The sequence below is a fragment of the Sarcophilus harrisii genome, chromosome X (genome assembly GCF_902635505.1).
Source record: "Sarcophilus harrisii chromosome X, mSarHar1.11, whole genome shotgun sequence".
NCBI classification, from domain to species: domain Eukaryota; kingdom Metazoa; phylum Chordata; class Mammalia; order Dasyuromorphia; family Dasyuridae; genus Sarcophilus; species Sarcophilus harrisii.
The window spans coordinates 41,640,183-41,667,139 of NC_045432.1; the positions used below are offsets into that span (position 1 = coordinate 41,640,183).

Genomic DNA, 26,957 nt, shown 5'->3' on the forward strand with positions numbered 1-26,957 from the left:
ATTTAATTCAGAATGTAAAAATAACCCAGGAAGAAAAACAAAAATACAGACAGTTTACATTCATTTCCCAGTGTTTTTTCTTTGGGTGTAGCTGCTTCTATCAATCACTGATCAATTGAAACCGACTTAGATCTCTTTGTCGAAGAAATCCACTTCCATCAGAATACATCCTCATACAGTATCCTTGTTGAGATATATAATGATCTCCTGGTTCTGCTCATTTCACTTAGCATCAGTTCATGTAAGTCCAAGCCTCTCTGTATTCATCCTGCTGGTCATTTCTTACAGAACAATAATATTCCATAATATTCATATGCCACAATTTATTTAGCCATTCTCCAATTGATGGGCATCCATTCATTTTCCAGTTTCTAGCAACTACAAACAGGGCTGCCACAAACATTTTGGCACATACAGGTCCCTTTCCCTCCTTTAAGTTCTCTTTCGGATATAAGACCAGTAGTAACACTGCTGGATCAAAGGGTATGCACAGTTTGATAACTTTTTGAACATAGTTCCAAACTACTCTCCAGAATGGGTGGATTCGTTCACAGCTCCACCAACAATGTATCAGTGCCCCAGTTTTCCCACATCCACTCCAACATTCGGCAGAATCTTTCCCTGTCATTCTAGCCAATCTGACAGGTGTGTAGTATCTCAACAGTTGTCTTAATTTGCATTCTCTGATTAATAATGACTTGGAGCATCTTTTCATATGGCTAGAAATAGTTTCAATTTCTTCATCTGAGAATTGTCTATTCATATCCTTTGACCATTTATCAATTGGAGAATGGCTTGATTTCTTATAAATTAGAGTCAATTCTCTATATATGTTGGAAATGAGGCCTTTATCAGAACCTTTAACTGTAAAAATGTTTTCCCAGTTTACTGCTTCCCTTTTAATCTTGTCTGCATTACTTTTGTTTCTACAAAAACTTTTCAATTTGATATAATCAAAATTTTCTACTTTGAAATCAACAATGATCTCTAGTTCTTCTTGGGTCATAAATTCCTTCCTCTTCCATTGGTGTGAAAGGTCAACTATCCCTATGCTCTTCCAATTTATTTATAATCACATTCTTTATGCCTAGGTCATGAACCCATTTTGACCTTATCTTGGTGTACGGTGTTAAGTGTTGGTCAATACCTAGTTTCTGCCATGTTAATTTCCAATTTTCCCAGCAGCTTTTGTCAAATAATGAGTTCTTATCCCCAAAACTGGGATCTTTGGGTTTGTCAAACACTAGATTATTAAAGTTATTGGCTGTTTTGTCCTTTGAACCTAACCTATTCCATTGCATCAGTCGTGATATTCATTGATGGACTCCACCGCTTGGGACATTGGACCCAGTTTTCCTAGAGGTTCTGTTCTGATCTCCATAGGGGCTCTTTCACAGTGATCTCCATAAATGGGTTTTAGACCTGGACCTCTATAGGAGGTCTCTCAAGCTTATTTCCATGTAAGCACTGCCAGTGATCTCCACAGGGTTCTACCACTAAAAGCTAGGAGCCATCTCTGACCTTAATTTCCATGGGGTTCTCTCACTGATCAAAATGGAAGTCTCCTCTAATCTCCATGAGGAAGCTGACAAGATCACCATGGGTGTCGGTTTCAACAATCTCCAAAGGGAATCTCTGTCCCTCATCTCCACTGAGATGTCATTTCTCAAAAAACATGGCCAACATTTTTTCCTTTCTCTTCCCTTCCTGATGACCTCCTGTTCCTCCCCCCCATATTTCCCTGAACACCTTTGTGCCACATTGCCACACATGCGGGTGTCCCCTTGCACCTTCTCTTGCCTTTCCATGGTCTGCTTCTCTATATCCCTCATGTGCTCCTCAATCTCATCCCATGATTTCCATGGGGGGATTTCATCAGATGTCCATTGGGTGTCTCTGACTCTGATCTCCATGGGGGGACTGCCCAAGTTCTCCACGGGGGGATCTTTGACTTGGATATCCATGGGCTGGGGGGGGTGGAGTGTATTTCTTCTCCATCAGGGGTTACTGACCCTGATTTCCAGGGGAATCTCCCCCTGATCTCCATGGAGGGTCTGCTTCCTCTCTCCATGGGGTGTTTTTCACCCTGAAATCCATGGGGAGTCTCTGCCCCTCATCTTAATGGAGGGTCAAGTGCTGTGTGTCTAAACTTGATTTTTATGGAGGGATCTGCCTGTGATCTCTATGGAATACTCTATTGCTGACCTTCATGGGGGGCGGTCCATGGCCCACATCTTTATCAAGGGGTCTCTAAGCATAATTGTCATGGGTGAACTGCCGGTATTATCCATGGGGTTGTCTTCTTTTGATCTCCATAAAAGTCTTCTCAGTCTACCATGGCTATGGTACCACGGTGGGTTATCTTCCACTAATCTCCAAAGGCATCTCTAACCATGATTTCTGGGGGAGTCTTATCTGTTCTCCATGGAGGCGTTGGCCTCATCTCCTTGGGGTTCCTGTGACCCTGATTTCCATGGGGGTCTACCTCTGATGTCCAAGGGGCATCGCTCTCTGATGTGCATGGGGCGTCTCCATCTAATGTCCATGGGGTGTCTCTCTCTGATGTCCAAGGGGCCTCTCTCCGTGATGTCCATGGGGGGTCTCCCTCTGATGTCCATGGAGCGCCTCCATCTGATGTCTATGGGGCATCTCCCAATGATGTTCATGGGGCGACTCCATCTGATGTCCATGAGGCATCTCTCTATGATGTCTATGGGGCGTCTCTCTCTGATATCCGTGGGGGTCCCCCTCTGATATCCGTGGGGCGTCCCCCTCTGATGTCCGTGGGGCGTCCCCCTCTGATGTCCGTGGGGCGTCCCCCTCTGATGTCCGTGGGGCGTCCCCCTCTGATGTCCGTGGGGCGTCCCCCTTTGATGTCCGTGGGGCGTCCCCTTCTGATGTCCGTGGGGCGTCTCTCTAATGTCCATGGGGTGTCTCCCTCTGATGTCCAAGGGGCATCTCCATCTGATTTCCATGGGGCGTCTCCCTCCTCTGTCCATGGGACGTCTCCCTCTGATGTGCATGAGAAGTCTATCCCTGATCTCAGTGGGGGGTGACTGACAGATTCCCATGGGTGTCGGTTTCAACAATCTCCAAAGGGGATCTCTGTCCTTCATCTCCATTGAGATGTCATTTCTCAAAAAACATGGCCAACATTTTTTCCTTTCTCTTCCCTTCCTGATGACCTCCTGTTCCTCCCCCCCATATTTCCCTGAACACCTTTGCGCCACATCGCCACACATGCGGGTGTCCCCTTGCACCTTCTCTTGCCTTTCCTTGGTCTACTTCTCTATATCCCTCATGTGCTCCTCAATCTCATCCCATGATTTCCATGGGGGGATTTTATCAGCTGTCCATGGGGTGTCTCTGACCCTGATCTCCATGGAGGGACCGCCCAAGTTCTCCATGGGGGGATCTTTGACTTGGATATCCATGGGCTGGGAGGGGGTGGAGTGTATCTCTTCTCCATCAGGGGGTACTGACCCTGATTTCCAGGGGAATCTCCCCCTGATCTCCATGGAGGGTCTGCCTCCTCTCCATGGAGTGTTTCTCACCCTGAAATCCATGGGGAGTCTCTGCCCCTCATCTCAATGGAGGATCAAGTGCGGTGTATCTAAACTTGATTTTTATGGAGGGATCTTCCTGTGATCTCCATGGACTAATCTATTGCTGATCTTCGTGGAGGCCGGTCCATGGCCCACATCTTTATCAAGGGGTCTCTAAGCATAATAGTCATAGGTGGACTGCTGGTATTATTGATGAGGTTGTCTTCTTTTGATCTCCATAAAAGTCTTCCCAGTCTACTATGGCCATCTTCCACTAATCTCCAAAAGACATCTCTAACCATGATTTCTGGGGGAGTCTTATCCTGTTCTCCATGGAGGGGTTGGCCTCATATCCTTGGGGTTCCTGTGACCCTGATTTCCATGGGGGTCCACCTCTGATGTGCATGGGGCGTCTCTATCTGATGTCCACAGGGCATCTCCCTCTCATGTCCATGGGGCGTCTACCTCTCATGTCTATGGGGTGTCTCCCTCCTCTGTCCATGGGGCCTCTCTCTCTGTTCACAGGACATCTCCCTCTGGTATCCATGAGAAGTCTATCCCTGATCTCAGTGGGGGGTCTCAGACAAAGATCCCCATGGGTGTCAGTTTCAACAATCTCCAAAGGGGATCTCTGTCCCTCATCTCCACTGAGATGTCATTTCTCAAAAAACATGGCCAACATTTTTTCCTTTCTCTTCCCTTCCTGATGACCTCCTGTTCCTCCCCCCCATATTTCCCTGAACACCTTTGTGCCACATTGCCACACATGCGGGTGTCCCCTTGCACCTTCTCTTGCCTTTCCATGGTCTGCTTCTCTATATCCCTCATGTGCTCCTCAATCTCATCCCATGATTTCCATGGGGGGATTTCATCAGATGTCCATTGGGTGTCTCTGACTCTGATCTCCATGGGGGGACTGCCCAAGTTCTCCACGGGGGGATCTTTGACTTGGATATCCATGGGCGGGGTGGAGGTTTCCCATAACTTGACCCTGATTTTGGGGAATTTCCCCTGATCTCCATGGAGGGTCTGCCTCCTCTCCCAGGGGTTTTTCACCCTGAAACAGGGGAGTTCCGCCTCATCAATTGGAGGGTCAAGTGCTGTGTGTCTAAACTTGATTTTTATGGAGGGATCTGCCTGTGATCTCTATGGAATACTCTATTGCTGACCTTCATGGGGGGCGGTCCATGGCCCACATCTTTATCAAGGGGTCTCTAAGCATAATTGTCATGGGTGAACTGCCGGTATTATCCATGGGGTTGTCTTCTTTTGATCTCCATAAAAGTCTTCTCAGTCTACCATGGCTATGGTACCACGGTGGGTTATCTTCCACTAATCTCCAAAGGCATCTCTAACCATGATTTCTGGGGGAGTCTTATCTGTTCTCCATGGAGGCGTTGGCCTCATCTCCTTGGGGTTCCTGTGACCCTGATTTCCATGGGGGTCTACCTCTGATGTCCAAGGGGCACGTTCGATGCATGGGGGCGCTCCATCAATGTCCATGGGTGTCTTCAGTCCAAGGGCCTCCCTCCGTGAGTCCGGGGGTCTCCCCTGATGTCCATGGAGGCTCCACTGATGTCTATGGGGATCTCCCAAGATGTTATGGGGCGTCCATCTGATGTCCATGAGGCCTCTATAGTCTATGGGGGCATCTCCCAATGGATGTTCATGGGGGACTCCACGATGTCCATGGGCATTCTCTATGATGCATGGGCGTTCTCTCTGATATCCGGGGCGTCCCCTTGTGGGAGGCGTCCCCTCTGATTCCGGGGGGTCCCCTTGATGTCCGTGGGGTCCCCTGATGTCCGGGGCGTCCCCCCTGATGTCCGTGGGGGTCCCCTTGTGTCCGGGGCCCTTCGATGTCCGTGGGGGCCTCTAATGTCCATGGGTGTCTCCCTGATGTCCAAGGGGATTCCCATCTGATTAGGGCGTTCCCTCCTCTGTCCATGGAGCCCCCCTGATGTGCTAAGTCTATCCCTGATTCTGGGGGGACTGAAGATTCCCATGGGTGTGGTTTCAACAACCGGGATCTCTGTCCTCATCTCCATTGGGATGTCATTTCTCAAAAAACATGGCCAACATTTTTTTCCTTTTCTTCCCCTTCCTGATGACCTCCTGTTCCTCCCCTTTTCCCGAACACCTTTGCGCCAAGCCCAACATGGGTGTCCCTTGCACCCTTTGCCTTTCCTGCCCCTTTATCCCTTTGCTTCAATCCATCCCATGATTTCAGGGGTTTTATCAGGTCCATGGGTGCCTGCCCCGATCTCCAGGAGGGACCGCCCAAGCTCCCATGGGGATTTTACTTGAATCCAGGGCGGGAGGGGGGGTTTTCCTCCACAGGGGTATGGGCCCCGATTTCCGGGGCCCCTATTTCCATGGAGGGTTGTTTATGGAGGTTTTCACCCCGAAATCCAAAGTCTCCCTGCCCTCTCCCTTTCAAATCAAAAGGGGGTTTCTAAACCTTGATTTTTTGGGAGGTCTTCCTGTTTCCTGGAAATTTTATTCATTCTGGGGCCTCCGGCCCCATTTTATCCCAAGGGGTCTCTAAGCAAAAGTCTTTCGCTGGGGGTTATTATGAGGTTGTCTTCTTTTGTTCCATGGGGCCCTCCCGTCTACTTGGCCATCTTCCCTAATCTCCAAAAAAAAGAATCCCCATGATTTCTGGGGACCTTCCTTTCTCCAGGAGGTTCCCCACATTTTTTCCCCGGGACCCTGTTTCCAGGGGCCACCCATTGCATGGGGCGTCTCTTCTGTGCCACGGGCTCTCCTCCCATGTCCATGGGGGGTTCCTCTATGTCTTGGGTGCTCCCTCCCCTGTCCATGGGGCCTCCCTCTCCCTTTGGACTTCCTTGATCCATTTGAGGCCCATCCTTGATCTATGGGGTTCCCCGATCCCATGGGTCGTTTCCCCCCAAAGGGGTTTTTTCCCTACTCCAAGGGAGTCTTTCTAAAAACCAGGCCCTTTTTCCCTTTTCTTTCCCTTCCGTGACCCCTGTTCCTCCCATTTCCCTTTGCACCTTTGGCCCATTGCCCAACACATCGGGTGTCCCCTTGACCTTCTCCTTTCCATGGTTGCTTCTTTATCCCATGTTTCTCAATCTACCCATGATTTAATGGGATTTCCATCAGATTCCATTGGGTGCCCCTGACTCTATTCCTTCCCCAACCCCCAGGGGTTTAGGATTCCAGGGCTGGGGTGGAGGTTTTCTTTCCATGGGGTTACCGCCCTGATTCCGGGGTCTCCCCTGATTCCAGGAGGCCCTCTTCCATGGGGTGTTTTCACCCCTGAAATATGAGTCCTGTTCTTTTTGGAGGGTCAAGTCTGTGTCTAAACTTGATTTTTATGGGGGCTTTCCTGTATCCTGGTCTCTTATTGACCTTATGGGGGCGGTCCTTACTCTTAAAGGGTCCCCTAAGTCGGGGGTTCCCCTTTGGATTCCTGGGGGTCTTTGATTCCTGTCTTTCTATTCCATGGCTTGGTCCAGGGGTACCCCCATTCCAAAGGCTTCTCCTGTTTCTGGGAGCTCCCTGTTTCCATGGAGGCTTCCCCACTCTGGGGTTCCCATGATTTCCATGGGGTCTTTTCCATTCCAAGGGACCTCTGTCTTTTCCCATTTAAATGTCCATTTCTCAAAACCAAGGGGCCTCTCCCTCCCGGTTCCTGGGCCCCCAATTTCCCTGGATGTTTGGGCACTCCCAATGTGTTCCCGGGCACCCCTTCTGTTCCGGGGCATCTCATATCCCAGGGGCACCTCCCAAGATTTCTGGGGAATCGGCCCATGGGTTTCTTATACATGGGGGTCTTCTAATCCTGGGGGTCCCTTATTCCGGAGGCGTTTCCCCTTTCCTGGGGCGCCCCCTCTGATGCCCTGGGGCCCCCTTTCCTGGGGTCCCCCTTTGACCGGGGGGCCCCCCTATTCCCGGGTTCAAATTTATGGGGTCTCCCCGATTCCAAGGGATTCCATCTATTGGGGGCCCCTTCCCTTGTCCTGGCCCCCCTTTCAGGGTCTCCCTGACTCAGTGGGGGGTGCTACGCCCATGGGTGTCCTTTTCAAAATTCCGCCCGCCCCCATCTCCATTAATTTTCAAAAAATCCCAATATTTTTTCCTTCTTCCTCCTGGATGCCCCCCTTTCCTCCCCCCAACCCTGAACCCTTTGGGGCCACATCCCACCCTTGTCCCCGACCCCTTTGTTTCCTTGGGTCCACTTTTCCCCGTGCCCCCAACCCATCCCTGTTTCCGGGGAATTTTTCGCTTCCGGGGTCACCCGATCTCCATGGGGGGGCCGCCCGTTCCCATGGGGGTCTTTACATTCCGGGTGGGAATTTGTTTTTCCACAGGGGATGCCTTGTTTCAGGGGATTTTCCCTTTCTCCCGAGGGTCGCCTCCCTCCTTTCCTGGATTTTCCACCCTGCCATGGGGGGCCCTGCCCCTCTCCCAATGGAGGTCAAAGGGTGTTTCTAAACTTGATTTTATGGGGGATTTCCGGATTCCATGGTTTCTGGGTGATTCCCTGGGGCCCCGCCCAATTTTTACGGGGTCTCAACTTGTATACTGTATTTTGGTGAGGGTTGCTTTTTCCATAAAAGTCCCCAGCTCTATGGCCCATTCCACTTCCTCCAAAAGCACCCAACCATGGGGGAGTCTTTTCCCTCCTATAGGCTCCCAAACCCTTGGGGTTCCCCTTGGACCCTGATTCCATGGGGTCCACCCCTTTCAGGGGTTCCTATCTGTGTCCCGGATCTCCCCTTGTCCCATGCCCACCCTCATGCTATGGGGTTTCCTCCCCTCCAGGGGCCCCCTCTCCTGTTCCGGAAATCTTTCTGGTTTCCATGAGAGGGTTCATCCCTGGGGCCCAGACAAACCCCTTTGGGGTGTTGTTCCAATCTCCAGGGTTCTTCCTATTCCACTTAGATGTCATTTCTCCCAAAAACACCCAACTTTTTTCCCTTTCTCCCTCCGGGGACCCCCCTTTCCCCCATTTCCCTCCCTTTGGCCCTTTCCCAATTGGGGTCCCCCTTGACCTTCTCCTTGTTCCTGGGCTTTCCCCCTCATGCCTCTCCCCCTTGATTTCCTGGGGTTTCCGATGTCCTTGGGGCCCTCCTGATTCCTGGGGCTGCCGCCCTCCCGGGGTCTTTGATTGATTCCATCTGGGGATTTTTCTTCTCCACAGGGACTCCCCTGATCAGGAACTCCCCATCTCCATGGGGGCTCTTCCTCCTGGGGGTTTTTCACCCAATAAAGGGACCCCTCCCCTCATCTAATTTGAGGTCAAGTCTGGCAAATTTTTTTTTTTCCCTGTGATCCTGGTCTCTATTCTGACCTTTGGGGCGGCCACCCAATCTTTCCCAAGGGGTCCTGCAAACCTCTGCCTTCCGGGTGTCTTTATTCCATGTCTTCCTTTCCCACCCATGGTATGGACCCCGGTGGGTTCCTTACTAACCCTTCCAAAGGCACTCCCAACCATGATTTCTGGGAGTTTATTTTCTCCATGGAGGGCTTCTCCTGGGGTTCCTTCCCTGATTTCCCGGGGTTCCCTCTATTCCAAGGGGACCCCAGTCCATGGGGCTCCTTATCCATGGGGGTGTCTTTTCCAAGGGGCCCTCCTGATTCCAGGTCCCTCTGATTCCAATGGAGCGCCTCCATTGGATGTCATGGGGGGCATTCCCAATGATGTCCGGGGGACTCCTTGATTCCATGGGATCCCATGATGCCAGGGGGCCCGCCCTCTTTTCCCTCGATTCCGGGGGCTCTGATTCGGGGGCCCTTGATTCCGGGGTCCCTATTCCGGGGCTCCCCCCTGATTCCGTGGGGGTCCCCTCTGTTCCTGGGGCCCCCCATTCCCCCCCTTGATTCCTGGGGGTCCCTTCCCATGTCCGGGGCGCTCCCCAGTCCATGGGGTGTTCCTCTGATGTCCATTTCCCTTGATTTATGGGCCCTCCCTTGTCCATGGGCGCCCTCTGATGCCCAAGGTCTTCCCCTGATTCATGGGGTGCTTAAATTCCATGGGGTCTTTCCCAATTCCAAAGGGGTTCCCTCTTCCATGGGTTCTTTCAAAACATGGCCCTTTTTCCCTTTCTCTTCCCTTTCTTGGACCTCCTGTTCTTTTTCTCCCTAAACATCCTTGCCCCATATCTCCATTCATGTGAGTGTCCCCTTGCACCTTTTCTCTTGCCTTCCCTGGGTCTGCAGTTCTCTATCCCTCATGTGCTCCTCAATCTCATTCCATGATTTACATTGGGGGATTTTTTTCTCATGTCCATGGGGTGTCTCTGACCTGATGACCATGGGGCATCTGTTTTATGATCTCCATAACCATGGGGGGACTGCTTGATTTCTCCGTGGGGGGGATCTTTGACCCAGATCTCCATGTCAGATCTATCTCTTCTCCAACAGGGGTCACTGACCGTGACTTCCATGGGAATCTCCCTCTGATCTCCATCGAAGGTCTGCCCCTTCTCTCCATGGGGTGTGTCTGTCACCATGATCTCCATGGGGAATCTCTGCCCCTGATCTCAATGTGTTATCTCTCACACTGCCCTCCATGCTGGGTCTGCAGCTGATGTACATGGAGGGTCTCTGCCCCTGATCTGCCTGGAAGTTTGCTTAGGGCTTCCAAAACAGGTCGACCTCAGATCTCCACGAAAGTTCTTTGGCCCTGATGTCTATGGGCTTATCTTGAGCTTCCTTGATGGTCTTTGGCCTCGATCTCCATGATGGTCTCTGCTTCGAATCTCTGGGCCTCGCTAACTCTGGTCTCCATGGGCTATCTCTCACACTGCTCTATGCAGGGTATCTCTGCCCCATTCTACATTAAGTATCTCCTCCCCGAGGAAAATCAAATTGTTCGTCTCAAAAAATGAAAAGGGAGAGCTTTCCATCAATGAAGAGGAAATTAGAGCAATAAGTAGAAGTTATTTTGCCCAATTTTAAGCCAATAAATTTGATAATCTAAGTGAAATGGAGGAATACCTACAAAAATATTGATTGCCCAGATTAACAGAAGAGGAAATAAATTACTTAAATAGTCCCATTTTAGAAAAAGAAATAGAACAAGCTATTAATCAACTCCCTAAAAAAATGTCCAGGACCCAAAGGATCAACTGGTGAATTCTACCAAACATTTAAAGAACAATTAACTCCAATACTATATAAACTAGTTGCAAAAATAGGAAAAGAAGGACTCCTCCCAAATTCCTGATGCTGACACCTAAACCAGATAGGATGAAAACAAAGACAGAAAATGACAGACTAATCTGCCTAATGAATATTGATGCAAAAATCAAATAAAATATCAGCAAAGAGATCACAGAATATCATCCCCAGGATAAATACACCAAGACCAAGTAGGATTTATACCAGGAATCCAGGGCTGATTCAATATAGAAAAATTACTATCATAATTGACTATATCAATAACCAAATTAACAAAAAACATATGATTATTTCAATAGCTGCAAGGAAAGCATTTGATATAATCCAACATCCATTCCTGTGAAAAACACTACAGAGTATAGGATTAAGTTCACTTTTTCTTAAAATAGTCAGTAGCATCTATTTAACACCATCAGCAATCATCATATGTAATGGCAATAAACTGGAAACATTCCCAATAAGATCAGACATCAAACAAGGCTGCCCACTATCACCATTACTATTCAATATTGTAGTAGAAATGCTAGCTTTGGCAATATGAGAGGAAAAAGAGATTCAAAGGAGTGGGAGTAGGTAATGAGGAAAGAAAATTATCACTCTTTTCAGATGATAAGAGGGTATACTTAGAGAACCCTAGAGAATCAACTAAAAACAATTATAAATAATCTACAACTTAAACAAAGTTGCAGGATACAAAATATATCTACATACATCTTTAGCATTTTTATTCATCACTAACAAAACCCAACAGCAAGAGACAGAAAGAGAAATTCCATTTAACATAACTGCCGATAGTATACAATATTTGGGAATCTATCTGCAAGGGCAAAGTCAGGAACTATATTAACAAAACATTTTCTACCCAAATAAAGTCAGATATGAACAACTAGAAAAACACCAAGTGCTCTTGGATAGGTTGAGAAAATATAATAAAGATGACAATATAACCTGAATTTATCTACTTATTTAGTGCTATACTAATCAAACTCCCAAGAAACTATTTTACTGACCTAGAAAAAATAACACCATTCATCTGGAAGAACAAAAGGTCAAAAATATCAGGGGAATTAATGAAAAAAAAAAAAAAACAAAAGAAGGAGGCCTCGCTGTACTAGATCGAAAACTATATGATAAAGCAGCCATTATCCATTTGGTACCAGATAAGAAATAGAGCATTTGACCAGGGGAATAGGTTAGGTTCACAAGACAAAGTAGTCAATGACTATAGCAATCTAATGTTTGACAAACCCAAAGACACCAGCTTTGGGGATAAGAATTCGTTATTTGATAAAAACTGCTGGGAAAATTGTAAACTAGTATGGCCAAACTAGGCATTGACCCATACGTAACACACTATATCAAGATAAGGTCAAAATGGGTTCATAGTCTAGACATAAAGACTGATATTATAAACATATTAGAAGAACATAGGATAGTTTACCTCTCAGATCTGTGGAAGAGGAAGGAATTTGTGACCAAAGAACTAGAGATCCTTACTGATCACAAAATAGATACTTTTAATTAAATTAAGTTAAAATGAACTGATGTAGACAAGAGTCAAAGGGAAGCAATCAACTGGGAAAACATTTTTACATCCAAAGGACCTGATGAAGGCCTCATTTCTAAAATATATAGGGAAGTGACTCAAATTTATAACAAGTCACCTCATTCTCCAATTGATAAATGGTCAAAGAATATGAACAGATAATTTTCAGAGGAAGAAGTTGAAAGTATTTCTAATCACATGAAAAGAGGCTCCAAATCACTACTGATCAGGAAAATTCAAATTAAGAGAACTCTGAGGTCCCACTACACACCTCTCAGATTGTTTAAGATGACAGGAAAAGATACCAACAAATATTAGAGATGTGGAAAAACTGGACACCGATACACTTGGTGGAACTCTGAGCGGTTCCAACCATTCTGGAGAATAATTAGGAACTATGCTCAAAAAGATATCAAACTGTGCAATATTCAGCAGTGTTCCTACTGGGAATACAACCCAAAGAGACCTTAAAGGACGAAAAAGGACCCATATGTGCAAAAATGTTTCTGGCAGCCCTTTTTGTAGTGGTAAGAAACTAGAAACAGAATGGATGCCCATCAAATGGAGAATGGCTGAATAAATTATGGCATATGCAAGTTAAGGAATATTATTGTTCTGTAAGAAAGGACCAGCAGGTTAATTTCAGAGCAGATTAGAGAGACTTACATGAACTGACGCTAAGTGAAATGAGCAGAAACAGGAGATCATTACACATGACAACAAGATTATATGATGATAAATTCTGATGGATGTGGCTCTCTTCAACAATGGGATGATTCAAACGAGTTCCAATTGTTCAGTCATAAAGAGAGCCATCTACACCCAGAGAGAGGACTGTGGGAACCGAATGTGGTTCACAAGACAGTATTTTCACTCTTTTCATTGTTGCTTACTTGCATTTTATCCTGCTGCTTCTTTTTTTTTTTTTTTACAAATTTGATTTAATTTTTCTTGTGCAGCACAATAATTGTATAAATATGTATGCATATATTGGATTTAACATATATTTCTACCATTTTTAACATATATTGGACTACTTTCCATCTAGGGTAAAGGGAGGGAAAATTGGGACACTAGGTTTTGAAAGGATTAATATTAAAGAACTTTCCATGCATATGTTTTGAAAAATAAAAAGTTTTTTAAAAAAGAAAATAAATAAAAAGAAAGAATTCCAAGTATCATCTTCCCATGTATGAATGCAAACAGTTTAGATCTATTGAATCCCTTATGTTTTTGTTTCCCTTTTATACTTCTCTTGTGTCTTGATATTGTAGCTCAAATCTTTGATTTAATTCTAATCTTCTTATGAAAGCTTGAAATCCCTCCCCCTGATGTATTATCCTTAATTTTGCTTGGTGATTCTTGGTTGTCTGTCTAGCTCCTTTGATTTCTGGGATTATCATGTTCCATGTCTTCCAAACTTTTAATTTTGCAGCTGCTAAGTCCTATGTAATTCAGATTATGGCTCCCTGATCTCTGAATTGATTTTTTTTTCTGGCCTCTTTTTATATTTTTCTCTAGACCTAATCGTTCTGAAATTTGGCTCGAATGTTCCTTGGAATCTTTCTTTTGAGATCTCTGGAGGTTGCTTCTTTGTCCTGGACTAAGCTGAATCAAATGGTAGTTTTGGAAACTGGACTCTGCCCATTCCCCTGGCTATGCTGAGGTATGTAAGGGGTCCTGGTGGTGGTGTTTGCGTGCTCCACTGCACTGGGGCTTACGATCTCCTGCTGACTGGCTGAGGTTGTACTTGCTCCTAGTTTGCTGGGCCACTTTCAACTCTGGACTGTGCTTGTCTTATACCCAAGTGAGACAGACCTTTCTTGCTGATCTTCCAAGTTCCTGAGCTCAAAGACTGCTTTCCCTCTTTTTGGGGGGCTGTTGCTGCTGTTCTAGGATTTATTTGGGTTGCTATATTATGGTTGTTTAGAGATGAATATTATTCTGCCATCTTGGCTCCTGGAAAATTTATCTTCTTCAAATGTATTTTCCCCACCCCCCAGGTCTAAATGGATTCCCTGCTTAGATTTCCTTCTCTCTACTATATGTATATTTTTGTGAATCTGTTGTCCCTCCCCTTGTTAGAATGTACACACCTCCCCTTAAGGGCATGGAATATTTTCTTTTTGTTTTTCCCTTAATTATCAGCATACCTGGGACTTAGTGGGTGTCTAAGAAATGTTTGCTGACTAAGTCACCACTATCAGCAAAAAGAAATTTCAAATATTCCACAATGTAACATATACATGTGAAGCTACAAAAGTATCATGGGTAAGGAGAGGGAATCGAAAAACCTTAAAAAAAAGAAAGAAAAAACTTATAAAAAGTTAAACCAATAACCAGTTTAGAAATAAATGTAGCATTCTGTGGAACATAAATGCATTAAAAAATAAAACTTTAATGGAAATGCATTCTGGTAATCTCTATCTTAATTAAATAGCTAAATGTTTTTCAGAACTTACTCAGCTCTAACATATCCACATCACCCAAAGCTAACAATCAGCAGGGAGAAAAAATTAGCTTTAATAATGCCTCACATATGCATTTGAGAATGTATTTGTTGAAGGTTAATTACAAACTTGTGAAAAAATATTGGAGAAGTATCAGACTTTTTCAAATAAACAAAAGGAAAACCATCAAAGTTGTTCCAAAAAACAAACAAAAGTCTAATAAAAATATAGGATTATGCTCTACAACATACTCCACAGTCATGACTATAGTGTTGGTAAACAAATACTTTCACTTCAAAGACACATGGCATTGATAAATCCATCACCATTTTACCAAACATTTAAAGAACAATTGGCCCCAATGCTATATAAATTATTTGATAAGATAGGGAATGAAGGAGTCCTACCAAATTCCTTCTATGACACAGACATGGTACTGATCTAAATCAGGTAGGTTGAAAACAGAGAAAGAAAATTATAGACCAATCTCCCTAATGAATATTGATGCTAAAATCTTAAATAAGATATTGGCAAAAAGACTACAGAAAATCATCTCCAGGATAATACACTATGATCAAGTAGGATTTATACCAGGAATGCAGGGCTGGTTCAATATTAGGAAAACTATCAATATAATTGGCCATGTTAATAACCAAATTAACAAAAACCATATGATCATCTCAATAGATGCAGAAAAAGCATTTGACAAAATCCAACATCCATTCCTATTAAGAACACTTCAGAGTATAGGAATAAATGGACTTTTCCTTAAAATAATCAGCAGCATCTATTTAAAACCATCAGTAAGCATCATATGTAATGGAGACAAACTGCAACCATTCCTAATAAGATCTGGAGTGAAACAAGGTTGCCCACTATCACCGTTACTATTTAATATTGTATTAGAAACGCTAGCTTTGGCAATAAGAGCTGAAAAAGAGATTAAAGGAATAAGAATAGGCAATGAGGAAACCAAATTATCACTCTTTGTAGATGATATGATGGTATACTTAGAGAACCCCAGAGATTCTACTAAAAAGTTATTAGAGATAATCCACAACTTTAGCAAAGTTGCTGGTTATAAAATAAACCCACATAAGTCATCAGCATTCTTATATATCACTAACAAAATCCAACAGTCAGAGTTACAAAGAGAAATTCCATTTAAAGTAACTACTGATAATATAAAATATTTAGGAATCTATCTGCCAAGGGAAAATCAGAAACTTTATGAACAAAATTACAGACCACTTTTCACACAAATTAAGTCTGATCTAACCAATTGGAAAAATATTAAATGCTCTTGGATAGGGCGAGCAAATATAAAAAATAAAGATGACAATATTACCTAAACTAATCTATTTATTTAGCGCTATACCAATCAGACTCCCAAAAAACTATTTTAATGACCTAGAAAAAATAACAACAAAGTTCATATGGAAAAACAAAAGGTCAAGAATTTCAAGGGAATTAATGAAAAAAAAAATCAAATGAAGGTGGCCTAGCTGTACCAGATCTAAAATCATATTATAGAGCAGCAGTTACCAAAACCATTTGGTATTGGCTAAGGAATAGATTAGTTGATCAATGGAATAGGTTAGGTTCAAGGGATAAAACAGTCAACAAATTTAGCAACCTAGTCTTTGAAAAACCCAAAGACCCCAGCTTTTGGGATAAGAACTTACTGTTTGATAAAAATTGCTGGGAAAATTGGAAACTAATATGGCAGAAACTAGACATTGATCCACACTTAACACCGTATACCAAGATAAGGTCAAAATGGGTTCATGACCTAGGCATAAAGAATGAAATTATTAATAAATTAGAGGAACACAGGATAGTTTACCTCTCAGACCTGTGGAAGGGGAAGGTCTTTATGACAAAAGCAGAACTAGAGATCATTACTGATCACAAAATAGAAAATTTTAATTATACCAAACTGAAAAGTTTTTGTACAAACAAAACTAATGCAGACAAGATTAGAAGGAAGCAATAAACTGGGAAAATATTTTACAGTCAAAGGTTCTGATAAAGGCCTCATTTCAAATATATAGAGAATTAACTCTAATTTATAAAAATCAAGCCATTCTCCAATTGAAAATGGTCAAAGGATATGAACAGACAATTCTCAGATGAAGAAATTGAAACTATTTCTAGTCATATGAAAAGATGCTCCAAGTCATTATTAATCAGAGAAATGCAAATTAAGACAACTCTAAGATACCACTACACACCTGTCAGATTGGCTAAGATGACAGGAAAAAATAATAATGATTGTTGGAGGGGATGCGGGAAAACTGGGACATTGATGCTTTGTTGGTGGAGTGGTGAACGAATCCAAACCATTCTGGAGAGTAGTTTGGAACTATGCTCAAAAAGTTATCAAACTGTGCATACCCTTTGATCCAGCAGTGTTACTACTGGGCTTATATCCCAAAGAGATTATAAAGAAGGGAAAGGGACCTGTATGTGCAGGAATGTTTGTGGCAGCCCTTTTTGTAGTGGCTAGAAACTGGAAACTGAATGGATGCCCATCAGTTGGAGAAGGGCTGAATAAATTGTGGTATATGAATATTATGGAATATTATTGTTCTGTAAGAAATGACAAACAGGATGATTTCAGAAAGGCCTGGAGAGACTTACACGAACTGATGCTGAGTGAAATGAGCAGGACCAGGAGATCATTATATACTTCAATAACAATACTATATGATGACCAGTTCTGATGGACCTGGCCATCCTCAGCAACGAGATCAACCCAATCATTTCCAATGGAGCAGTAATGAACTGAACCAGAGACACCCAGAGAAAGAACTCTGGGTGATGACTAAAAACCATTACATTGAATTCCCAATCCCTATATTTTTGCCCACGTGCATTTTTGGTTTCCTTCACAAGCTAATTGTACAATATTTCAGAGTCTGATTCTTTTTGTACAGCAAAATAACGGTTTGGTCATGTATACTTATTGTGTATCTAATTTATATTTTAATATATTTAACATCTACTGGTCATCCTGCCATCTGGGGGAGGGGGGAGGGGGTAAGAGGTAAAAAATTGGAACAAGAGTTTTGGCAATTGTTAATGCTGTAAAGTTACCCATACATATAACTTGTAAATAAAAGGCTATTAAATTAAAAAAAAAAAAGATAAATCCATCACCTAAGAATCCCCATGAAAGAAATGCCTCCAAGGTCTAGGAGGGGACATTCAAAGTGACTCACAGAATTACTTACAAATATAATAAATCCTTCAAGTCATTTACAGTCGAAAGTAAAAGCTCATATAGAAAGACAGAAAGAACATATATTAACTGCCTTAAGTACAACAGAAAGAATTAAACTAGGATTTAGAAATTTAAAAAACATTATGATTAACTTAAAAGGATAAAATCCATTGAGCTACATAAATACCAACTAACAAGAATATCTTTAACACAAATTTTAAAACACAGGAATATCTTTTTAAAACAACTTTCAAAAGAGACACAGAATGACAAAGAAAGGCTGCTGGGAGCTCCAAAAATCCTCTATCTATAATCACAATGCAGTAAAGCAAAAAGGAAGATTAAACTGAAAGGGGACCAAAAAATGGGAAAATACCTTGTTTTACTTGTTAGCTTTAAAAGTTAAAATAATGATATAAATCAGGGTATGATTCACCTCCAGTAGACCACAAAACAATAAGAAGAAAAATAAAAGAAAATACATCAAATTTATTGTTCAAACATGAATGGTCTAAAAATCCCTTTCAAATTTTTCAGATTACAAGAGGACCCAAATCAGCAATATGACTAGATACACATCAACAGGCTGCTCTAAAACGGAGTTCTGATAATGAGATCTGATAAAATTGCAAATTTCAAAGCACTTAAGAGAAAAAATATCCCTAGTATAGAATGGCAAAAGGAAAAAAAGAGCAAATCTTCTGTTTGTATGCCCCAAAATAGCTGACAGTAAATTTGGAAAAGAAAATTTATATACTAAGAGAGAGAAAAAATTCACTTAGCAGTAGACTACAACCCTTTACTACCTATAACAATGTGACAAATAAAAAGATCAATAACCATTAAGAAATCACTGATCTGAACGGTTTGTTTCTATAAGGTTCCCTAAATTGTTTTCTAAAAGAGAATTCAATGGGTGAAGCAGAAAGAAACTCCTGGTGAAATACTCAAGGGATAATCACCTCAAATGATCATATAATGAGACAGAAACAGGAACACTAAGAGACAGTGATGTGCAAATCAGTAAAATTAAGCAGCAGAAAAGGAGAACGAATCAAGAATATAGGACATCATATTTGCTTATATTCTAACAAACCAGAGAATTTAAAGAGAAGAATAGATCATCTACAAAGAGATATGTTGTCCAATTTGACACAATAAGAAACGAATAAATGAAACAGAACAGTAGGGTAAGCAAGATGAAGAAAAATGTTAAATTAGTACCACACCACACATGTGCACACCCATGCACACAGACATGCACATATAAACACAAGCAAAGCAGCAATGCACACATGCATGCACAAGGTACACATGCATATGATGCACAAGTGACCTTGATACAACACATGCATAATATATTCACACACATTGCACATGCAAATACAGTGCACACAGTATACATCTACACGCATGCATATACACATGTGTGCATATAGCATACACAGATGTGTGCACAATCACACACAGATACATACACATGTACACATGAGCACACACATACCGACATACACAGGAACAGAGATATGCACTTACTCACATATACAAAATACACATTTTCACCTGCGCACAAAATATGACATATAAACATTATAAGAACACACACACATGTGCACACATATATGTACACACAGAAACGCATCAATTACTGTAGAATTAGATAAAACGTGCCATGCATTGCAGAAACATGCCCATACATGCTCACACACATAGACACATGTGTACAATGCAACATGCCCACACAGAGGTACATACCGAAACACATGTATTTGCATGCATGTACTCATAATACATACCCACATCAACCCATTCACCCACACATATACACAAATATAAAGCACTTGTGTATTTGCATATCTACATGCACAAATATATGTACATGCATACAACACACATGTGCATAAACAAATTAGGACACAGAGACATACCCACACACAGACACAGGCCCATGCACCGCTTGTCTAGATAGCATTCTTATGTAAGCTCTCTGAGGGCGGATAAGATTTTACTTTTGGCTCCCTGTGGCCAAGCACAAATTATCTGCTTAAGAAATGCTTATTGGCAGATTGATAGTGTTAAATCGAAATTCTTCTAAACTTTCCTAAAATAAAGAAATCTAGGTTATATAGATTAACCAGCAATATGGAAAAAAAGAGACTATAATTCGATACATTTTAGGATATATACATGACACTGATTTTATAAAAAAGATCATATGTAAAAGAATTTTATAGACAATTTTGCTACTAAACATACATACGAAAATAATAAATACAAATCAGCCAATGTATCATAACAACATAGTATCATAATAACATTAAGAGTCATTTCACCTTAACCAAGGAGGGTCAATACCAGCTACATAAACTATATAACATTAGAAAGATCAAGCATCATAACATATAAAGCAAACCCCCCCCCAAAAAAAAAACCCTAACAAATCTCAGACACTAAATGAATCCACTATATAGAAGAAAAACATTTTCGATCACATTGCATGTTTGTTCTTGAGTAACACTTAAAAGACTCAGTATAGAAGTTTTCCCAATACAATAAAAAGTATTTTTCATAAACTAGGGTCCAACAAAATATGCAAGAGAAAAATATCAGAAATATTCCCATTTAGTGCAAGATAAGGGTGCCTACTCTCCGGCATTAGAAATTCTGATGGTTGCAGTAAGACAAAAAAATACTTGAGGGCTTAACATTGGAAATGAAAAGCCTAAAATATTATTATTCAAAGATGACATGATAATAGATCTACAAAATTCAACTGCCTCAAACCAAAAATTAATGGAGACAATAAATGAGTTCTCATGTATTATAGGATCTGAGATTAACCCACAAAAATCATTTGTATTCTAATTTACTAGTAGTACAGATCAATAAAACATAATAAAAAAGAAACCCTATTTACAATAACAACAAAAATCATGAATTTTCAGAGAATTAGCTTCCCTAGGAATAAGCAGAACCAATATAAAGAAAACTATTAAAATTTTTATGACTAAAATAAAGGAGGAGCTGAATAACAAGAGGGACATTCAATGTCCGTGGATGGGTCAGATTAATATAGTAAAAATGATGTTTCTCTTCTCCAAATTACCCACTGAATACAAAAGGACTTCTGAGAAAATCATAATGTGAAAAAACAAATGGCATGTATAATAACAGGCACACTTCAAAGAAAAAAAGGATGTGACGAATCCTCGAATCACAGACTTTAACACAATACAAAAAACTACATTTTTTTTCAAAACTGTGGGGCACTGATCAAAACTTAAAAGTAGATAGGATAAAATGGATGTGCAAATTCAACCAAATGTAGACAAAATATTTGTATTTGATAAATCTTAGGAAAATGAAAAAGAAATGATTCAATAAGATTATTTTCAAAATATATACGATAATTTTCAACATTCACCCCTATAAAAACCCTGTGTTCTAATTTTTTTCCTCCCCAAGTCAGCAAGTGATCCAATATATGTTAAACATGTGTTAAACAAATATCATGCTGCACAAGAAAAATCAGATCAAAAAGGAACAAAAATTGAGAAAAAAATCAAAATGCAAGCAAACAACAATAAAAAGAGTGAAAATACTATGTTGTGATCCACATTCAGTTCTCACTGTCCTCTCTCTGGGTACAGATGGTTTTCTTCATGACAAGACCATTAGATCTGATGATTCAATATTTTTTTAAACGTACTAAGAAACATGAGATGAAATAAGCCCAAAAAAATAATTCTAATAAGACTTGAGAAAAGATGGGAATAAAATGGAATGAAATATTTTTCTCAATCAGAGAGAAGTCAAAATTATTTCATTTCAACAAATGGAAGAAATTATTGGCACACGACAAATGTAAAAGAATATAACAAAATAAAATTTAAAGATTTGTAGAACTAAAACATTGTGATTAAATAGAAAGATAGCACTGAAAAAAGTTTCTTATAAATGTGACAGATAAAAGTTTGACATCTGAAACATATATGGCACTCTCAAAGATCATGATTGGAAGGGATGTAAATTGACAGTTTTCAAACAAGCCCCCAAAATTGTTAATAACTACTTGAAAAATACTAAATCACATTGATAATCAAAGTTTCAAGTCAAAACAGCCTTGCAGTTTTCCACCTCACAACAACCAAAGTGGCAAATTATTTTTTAAAAATCTCAAAGTCAGTAGAGTTTTGACAAAAGAGATATGCTGGTTTACTGCTGGTGGAATTACAAACTTGCAGAATTTCCCCAGGAAACAAAATGACATTGAAGTAAATCTTATAAAAAGGAATATACTCTTGCTCCAATAATTAATTTGATAAGAGTTTACCCTGAGAATATAATGCTGAACAACAAAAAAAATGCTCTCTGTTCAAAGGATTTTGAAAAGCATCTTCTCAAAAGAAAATAAAAATAAACTTGGAAGGAGCTAAATTATGGGAATGACTAAAAATTATGGCTCATTATACTACAAGAAGAAAAATTCTTTACCTGGGGTACATGACCTTTTTGTAAAACAAAACAAAACCAAAGAAAACCCCATATATTATAACTCTTGTAATATAAATGGCTCCCTTTACAAAGTATGTATTTTATTTTATGCATTTAAAAATATTATTCTAAGGAGGGACTGATAAATTTCACCCTCCACTGCCAGGAGTCAAGGCCACAAAAGCTTAAAAACTTCTGAGTCCTAGGACCAAGAGCTTCCTGTCCAGGAGCAAACAACCTAATTGGGAAGAAAAAAAAGAAGCTTGTGACAGTACAAGTAACTCCCAAAGATATGAAACAAAGCATTACTACATTAAAAAGAGTGGTGAGGGTGGTCAGATCAGGGAGAGAAACTATAGGGGATGAGACAAATTGGGTGCCCACCTTTGGTGGGCAAGAATGACTTTGGGCAGCAGCCTGTAGTCTTTTCACAGTGAAGAATGGAGAATGTGCTAAGCAGCCTGGCTTGGGCAAGGGGAAAAGTACTGTTAAAAATCCAAATACTACCTACTCCTTCATCTTCTTTCATTGCAGAGATTGCTGGATGGGGATAAGCAGAGGTATGGACAACTGCACATGATGTCTGATTTTTTCCTATGTATTGAATGGATTTGCTGAAAAATATTTTACTTCTCTTTAAAAAATGTTGATTATAAGGAATGTCTCTCTGAGTAGCCAAGTGATATAAAGGTTAATAATGTAGGTGCTGTAAAAACAAAAACATCAATAAAACTGACTTTAAAAAACCAAGGTATTGTTACAAGATGGAGAGCATGGTTAAAGTCCACACACTCGCAAATGTCAACAAGCAACAGTCTCCTATATATGACAGATCTGGTGACAGATGTGAATGAAATCGGTCTCATTTCATTAGAAATTGTCATTGTGAACCAGTGAGCAACTAGCATCTCACAGTCCCTGCTTTCTCCGTAGGAGATGGTGTGGCCAAGGCGCAAGAGACGTACCTTGGAACTGTGTGATGGATTTAGAGTATCTCATGCTAAATTTTCAGATGTGAGGTCACCGCTTCCAGCTCTCCCAAACACCTCTTGACTGGAGTCTCGCTGGTTCTTTGCCTGGAGAGTCAGTTCCCAACCTGCAAAGAATGATTTCGTTGAGTCCATAATCATTTACTTAAAGCTAATTTTATAAGCTCGTACCAAGCTCGTAGAAGCTTAAAGCATGACAATCATGAACATTTGACTGTCTCTTCAGAGAAACTAATCTCATCTGAAGTTCTAATTCACTTATGAGAGAAATCAGAACACAGTTTCAGTTCTACCCATTTCCCATCTCCACTAAGGGGATGATTGCTACACCAGAAACCTGGAATGAAACCAAGACTGACACTGGAGGGCCTCTGCTCACGGCTCACCTGTCACTTACTCAACAGGTGACTTTGCGAAATCATTCCCTGCCTCTTCTTTCTGCCTCCCACTGCATCCAGGCCATCCCTCTCTAGTTGTCCTGTTCTCTATCTGGCCACTGGAGCCAGCTGGCTCTGAAGGCAAAAGGGAGACCGGTGACCTTGCCCAAACCTCCCTCACTTTAATTCAATTTCCTCACACGTCTCGGTATCACTTCCCCAAAGCCACCGGCCTCTTTGGGAAGGAAGGATACAACAGATACTTATACTGGCGGCATCCGAGTTTGAAGGTTTCTGTGAGGATCACGTGATGTGCTCACTCTGTATAGGACTTCTTTTTCTAGCACTAGTAAAGGAACTTTATGTTTTCAAATATTAGAAGACTCTGAATAATGACAAAAACTACCAAGTACTTCATAATATACAACAAGAACTCCTATAGCAAAGACAGCTGTTGGCCTTAGAGTCAAAGGGACCTGGATTTGGGTCTTGTTCTTGCCACAAGAAGCCAGTTCCCCTCCTTAGGCAAGTCACTAAAACTATTGGTTTCTCAAGCTGAGGGACTAAGAGTTACAAATGAGTCCTTATCCCACATTGGTGGTTTCCACAACTACAAGCTCCCAACAAAGAGAATAGGAGTGGGCCGGGAGGGGAGGGGTCGGAAGGGGGAATGGGCCAGAAGGGGAGGGGCCGGAAGGGGAGTGGGCCGGAAGGGGAGGGGCCGGAAGGGGAGGGGTCGGAAGGGGAGTGGGCCTGAAGGGGAAGAAACTATCAAGTAATTCACAAAGAAAACATTATCTCCTTTAGTTTCACTGCTCTGCAGCATTACTTTCTTCTTACAAGTGGGAGAACTGAGGCTCACAGAAGGGAATTGTGGTCCAGAAAGAGAATGTGGTCTATAATTACACAGCCATTAAAGGGGCATAGCAGGAACTAAAACGTCTACCTCTTTGCTCCCATTTAGCTATGCTCTCCATAACAAGTAGGACCCAAACTTAGACTTTTATGTAAACGAGGCCTTCTTTAACTTTTTCCACTCATGTCCCCTTTTCACCAGAGAAATTTTTACATGACCCCTGGTCTCTATATGTACCTATATATAAAATAGGTATACATATCAAATACATACTGATAATAAATCATAACTTTGTGACCCCACATGTTCACTCACATGACTCCATATGAGAGTCTCCTATGCATATATAGGAGTTGCAAAATTTTGATTTATCATCAGTGTTTGATTTGTACCTGTTTTATATACCTACATACCCAGGGGTCACATAAAACTTTGTCAAGCAAAAAAGGGTCACAAGTGGAAAAAAGTTTAAGATGCCCTAGTCTAGAGCGCCAAGATCATCCCAGGCACCCACGGGAATAAACTCACCATCTTCTTCTTCTCACAAAAGTATCCCACACATCACAGCAGTGACACCAAAACCTGTTGTTTCTAACTTCATAAGGTCTCTCATAGTTATGCCCCCTTCTCTTCCCTTTCAATGTCACCAACAAGTTCAGGCGCTCTTCACCTCTAGCCTGAATTATCTCAGTGAACTCCAAATTGGTCTCCTGGCTGACCACTTCTTTCCCCTACTCAATCAACTTTGATGATGGCCTGTGGATCAGATATCAACTCCTCTGTCTGGCATTTATAATTCTTCACAACCTGGAGCCTTCCCCATCTTCTTCCATTTTACTTCCTTCTAGCCTCATTGACCTTCTTGCTGCTTTTCACCCATATTAAGTTCTGCATGCTTTGGCAAGGTTTATCGAGCCCTTCTCAAGGCAGCTCATCCACTTTTGGTGTCCACGTACTAACCAACTCTCACCTGTGGTTCTAAGAATCTGCGGTGTGGGCAAGGGCTACACTTTGGTAAAACCATGTCAGTAGGCAAGCTAAAACAAACTGAGGGGAACTGATGGGTCTGAAAATCATAGCTGAGTTAGGGAGAATGCCTACCCCAACCATGTGAAGACTTTCCCACAGGAATGGGCAGATGAGGCACTTTGTTCCAATGGTCATGAAGGCAGCTGATGCAGGTCCTGTGGAGAAACTCAGAGCAGATGCCAAGGTCATGCACTGCATCCTGGGCCATCGCCAGTCATACTGACTTCTGTCTTGCCACTGGACTTTAATGACTGGAAAAGTGAGGCTGACAACTTGTCACCACTCTGCCTCACTTAAAGCTGGTTCAGACCAAGTTAACACATCACCCTGTGATATTATTGGTCTTCTTCCAAAACGAAGGACAAACATGCTTTTGCACAGGCCATCCCAGTGCCTAGAATGCTCTGCCTTTTCACGTCTACCTCTTGAAGTCACTGGTTTTCTCTAACCCTTAACTCCAAGACCATTTACTACATGAAACCCTCCCTGATGCCCCACAGCTGATAGCTCCCATTCCTACCCCCACCCCAAATTACCTTGTTTTTCTTTTGGCTGCAGCATTCTCTGCAGCATCATAGGATACCAGAGGCCCTCATTTGATAAATGCAAGCACTGAGGCCAAGGAGATTCAATGAACCCAATCACACAGACAGATTTTCATCTCAGGTCCTCTGACCCCACCAGGAAGGAGAGTAAAGACTGTAAAAGCTCCTACATTTACATATTTTCATGTTACCACTCCCCCTCCCCTCCCCATTCTAATGGAGAATTTAAGTACCTGGAGGGAACTTACTAGGCAAAAGACAGGTAACATAGTAAATGCTTCTCCAGGGCCTATTTAATGTTAGAGATAGTAGCACCTTAAGGAGCTCAGGACCCAAAAAATCCCTTCCCACAGGGAAGCTATGACTTCCTTCACTCTAGCTAAATCTCCCTAACTGATACTAGTTTTCCTGGAAGGAAGTGAAAGTGTGTGTGGTGGGAGAGGGCTGGCTGATGTTGTGATTACTTTGTATAACTAAAGCTGAGAACTTGTTCTACCCTGCCTCATCCTTCACCCGTTTACTCTGGCTCTTTCTACTATTTCTCCAATAAGACACTTTTCTGAAGAGTTTTCCTGATCTATTTAATTCTTTTCAGATCTGCCTGCATCTTCTGATTATAGGGCCTTGCTAACCACAAGCTGAAGTCCCATGGTGAAAGTCAGAGTAAAGCCTCGAATAGGACAAGGAGACAACATGGAACTAAAATGGATAGAGAACAAATATTTAAAACGATGCTTTAAAAGGC

At 41.9% G+C, this 26,957-nt stretch overlaps 1 long non-coding RNA gene across 1 annotated transcript in view; it reads right to left on the bottom strand.

The window, feature by feature from the left end:
• The window catches only part of LOC116420385, a 285,773-nt gene that overhangs the window by 166,828 nt on the left and 91,988 nt on the right, over positions 1-26,957 (bottom strand). Inside the window, exon 5 of the long non-coding RNA XR_004230668.1 lies at positions 23,382-23,512. This is a non-coding gene — a long non-coding RNA (uncharacterized LOC116420385). The remainder of the gene's footprint in view (positions 1-23,381; positions 23,513-26,957) is intronic.